Below are 4735 nucleotides of genomic sequence, written 5' to 3' on the forward strand. Positions count from 1 at the left end.
AGTATCTCTAGCTAATAGTCCTATAAATAATATTCTAATAACTCTATAGTAATTACTTACTAATAGTCCTATAGAGCCTGCTATAGTATCTCTTATAAATAGGCCTAAGTAAGATATAGGAGTATCTCTAGCTAATAGTCTTATAAATAACACCCTAATAACTCTATAGTAACTACTTATTAATAGTTCTATAGAGCCTGCTATAGCATCTCTTATAAACAGGCCTAAGTAAGATATAGAAGTATCTCTAGCTAATAGTCCTATAAATAATACCCTAATAACTCTATAGTAACTACTTACTAGTATTAGCCTAATAACTCTATAGTGACTGCTTACTAACAGTTTTATAGAACTAAGTAGGGTAGTATAGATAAGTAGTCTAACTCTTTTCTAAATTTAATTATCTATATCCTACTAAGCCTAAGAACTTTAATATAGTAGATATAGGATATAAGGCCTAGCTCTTTATTAGGTATAGGATCTATAGGGGGTGCATCTAATATTAATTTCCTAGAAGAGAAAAATATATATTATAATCCCTTAGTCTAGCTAGCTCTACTAATCCACTAGGATGTTTAGTATTAGAACACTCTTATTAACTATATCTATATAATCCCTATCTAGCCCATAACTAGCCAGGGGCTAGTTAGATAGAATAGAAAACTATAATAAGAGGCTATAAAATAGTAGCTAAATAAGATATAGTATTTAATAGAGCTTATAGCCTAATATAATCTATAATAGGTTAAACTTATTAAAATTAATATAGTAAGAGGTAGGATAATCCATCTATAATAGATAAATATAGACTATAAAGATAAGGTATTAGTTATTATAAGGAATTAGGTAGTATATATATAGCTATCTTACTTATATTTTAATAAAGAGCTAATTTTTAATTTTAGGAATTATTAAGGATTACTACCTAGTATATAGTCTAATATTAAACCTAGAGAATATAATATATAAGCTATAGTAATTAGGTAGGCCTAAGAGTAATTAATAAATACCTAGTAATAGTAAAGGAGGTAGTGCACTAAAGTAACTAAGTAGAGTATAAAAAAGAAAATAAGGATAAGTAATATAGTAGGGGATATATATAGTATATTTAGGTTTCTCTTTTATATATTTTAAGCTTACTAATATCTACCTTAGGGTGTAACCCCTGTGGTAGAAGGGTAGTATAATACTAATATTATATTATAATAAGTATACTATAGTTTTTTATCCTTAGTATTATTATCTTTCTAAACCCTATTAATTATTTAGTCTTTACTAAATATTATATCTTTCTATTATATATCCATCATTCCTCTTATATAAACTAGTGCTAACCTTATATTTTATACTAGTCTAGGTTAGGCTAGTAGGGATGGATATTTAGTTTCTTCTACTTTCTACTACTATATATTTAGGACTTCTACTAAGCTATAGATATAGTAAATATTACTAGTAGCTTATCTATAGAATCTCTAGATTCTGAATATATTAAGTAGAAATAAGAGAATCTAAATAGCTTAGTAAAGATTAAGTACTTTATTCTAATTATTATAATATATATACTTTACTTAGTAAACCTATACTATCTTAAAATATTATAGTTATACTAGTATATTATATTAATAATAACCTCTTACTTACCTAGTTATTCTTAAGCAGATCTCTAGTCTAGCCTACTTATAGTTTAAAAATTTAACTAGCTTAGAAGGGAAGAARATAATCTAATACTATCTAAAYCTAGCYTAAGRYAGTACCTCTAATATTARGGGATATAAAAATTATTACTATACTCTATAGTAAAGTTACTAATAGTAGYCTAACTRTAGTAGTTATATRACTAAGGGYRTGTAACTAGGTTAGATATAATTATATAACTCTATAGRTRCTAAATAGTTAGTTACACCTGCTTAGTACTATATAGATAGGTATAGTATTACTAAAGTTCTAAACTAAGTAGCTATATAGTAGAAAAACTAATTAATAGRTAAATAATTAGTAGAAGTTAGTACTTATAATAATATARAAAAATAGTAGATRTTAGYAGCCCTAATATAATAATTATAGGAAGRTATAATTTTAACCTAGACCCCTATTAAAATATATATAGTACTTATGCTYAAGRAAGTTAGGAACCTAATAAGCCCTAGATTAGTAAATCTTATATATAGTATTTTAAGTTTCTTATRYAGATATATTATTTTTTAGTTCTTTATAAAGAGAAGAACTTTATTACTAGAAGAGGATAGAATAACCTTAGGAGGTGCTAATAGACTATAGTTTAATAAGTAATAGTATAATAATTTATAGTCTAATAGGTAATAGTCTAATAGGTAATAGTTTAATAGATAATAGTTAGGTAATTTATAGTAGTTTAGGTTAGCTAATAAAATTCCTTCTAGTATAGATATAGAGGATTAATATATTATAGTAAAAAAGTTATATACTCTAAGTAAAACTGATATAATAATAGCCTTATAAGGGTAATGTTGACTAGGTATTAATAATATATTAATATAGAGGTTTTAATCATAGAGATAGTAATAAGGATAGACTAGAGCTGGTTATTTAAGTTAGATAGCTCTATAGTATATAGGTATAAATACTTATATATATATATTTTATATATATAGCACCTTAACCTACTTAGTCTATAGGTTAATAGGTTATATTCTTATTACTTACTATGTATTAGTTAATATAATTAATTACTATAGACTAATATTTATCTAACTATTTTAATATTATAGTATATTATTCCTTAATCCTTATAGAAGTTAAGGAATTATTTATTACTAATAGATGACTAACTACTATAAGAGATGCAAATATCTCTATTATTTAAGAAGGTAATAGGTTTACTAAGTAAAATATATATATATAGATAACCTAAATAAACTAGTAACCCTCTCTAAGTAGTCTACTTCTTTTATTTCTTCTACTCTATATCTAGAACTAGAGATATAATTCTCCTGTAAAGATATAGGCTTATACTACTTAGTAGAGGTTACTAGTAGCTTATAATAGGATACCTACCTTAATAATTTAAAATATTTATCCTAAACTATATATAACTCTGACATTACTATTTAGCTTTATAATTATTTTCTAGACTCTACTAACTATATAGATTATATAGAGTATAGAGACCCTATAGTCTTTCTAGCTATATTAGCTATCTAGGCTTCTCCTTACTTCTTCTTACTAATATTATTTACTAAGCATTCTTTCTATATAATAATCTTACCCCTATAGGATATAGTATAGTAGTGTAGATATAGACTAGTAAGTAGGGGCTAACCTACTATTTAATAAGTATTAACTAGGCTAATAACCTTCTTAATTCACTATATATTATTTAGCTATAACTTATAGGATAACCTTTAGTATATAGTAGAGATAGAATAGACCCCCTAAAACCTAATAGAAGTCTTTAATAGAGAAGTAGTATAGCTTATACTAAGTACTAGCTAGCTAATAATCTAGTAGAGCTACCTAGCTAGTATAGGTTAAGCTAAGTGCTCCTAGTAGTACTCTATTACTAATAACCCTAGTAGGTAGTAGCTAATAAACTACTATTATATACTACTAGTTACTTCTAGTAGTATAGCACTGCTATCTATAGCCCTAACTAGTATATCTATATAGCACTAGTAGGCTAATCTAATACTAGTTAGTAATAGTGCCCCTAGGACCTTTATAGGCTTAGGAATCTATAGCATCTGGATGAATTAGTAGCTATCTAGGGGGTGAAATAGGCCTGTATAGGTATCTAGTTATATATGAGGGCAGAGGGTATCTATAGGCTATATAGGATAGCAGATACTTAATAATTTTAGTCCTAGCTAAAGCAGAGTAAGGAAATAAGGAATAAATTAATCTAATTAATTAATTAAATAGTTTAAAACCTAGGCTTTACACCCTATAGTAGGCATTATTACTAAGTATAGATAATAATAGAAATACTAATTAACCTATCCCTTATAGTACTAGTTCCTGGTGTTATAGGAATGCCTTAGAAAGATATAACCTAGGTTTAGATAGTAAGAAATTACTAAAGGGGTTCTAACTAGGGCTATAGTAGCTAAATCTAAAAAGAAGTATATAAATAGTTAGTAAGATTATTAGAAGATTATATATATCTAAGTTATATAAATAAGCTAGTATCCTTATTAGATATAACTTTACTAATAAACTAAGATAGATTATAAGTACTTAGTAAGCTTAAATATCCTTATCTACTATATCTAACTTATAATAGAGATAATTATTCTATTATATCTTAGTAACTACTATAAGATATTTTAAATTAATATTTTATATTTAGATAGCCTAGATCATGGGTATCTAGTGATATTAAAATTCCTAGTAAAATCCTAAGAATTAAGGATTACTAACTAAAATAGTATAGAGATAGCTATTTCTAACTAAGATTATACTTATCTAGACTTAGACTAAATATAACTCTCTACTATCTTTAGTATTATTATTATCTTAGTCCTCTCTATTCTTACTATTAATACTATTACTTAAGCCCTAATAATCTTTAGTATTATTATTATCTTAGTTCTCTCTATCCCTACTACTAATACTATTACTTAAGCTCTAATAGTCTTTAGTATTACTACTATCTTAGTCTCCTCTATCCCTACTATTAATACTATTACTTAAGCCCTAATAGTCTTTAGTATTATTACTATCTTAGTCCCCTCTATTCCTGCTATTAATACTATTACTT

This window comes from Aspergillus viridinutans (assembly GCF_018404265.1).
Source record: "Aspergillus viridinutans IFM 47045 DNA, scaffold_2, whole genome shotgun sequence".
Classification (NCBI taxonomy): Eukaryota; Fungi; Ascomycota; class Eurotiomycetes; order Eurotiales; family Aspergillaceae; genus Aspergillus; species Aspergillus viridinutans.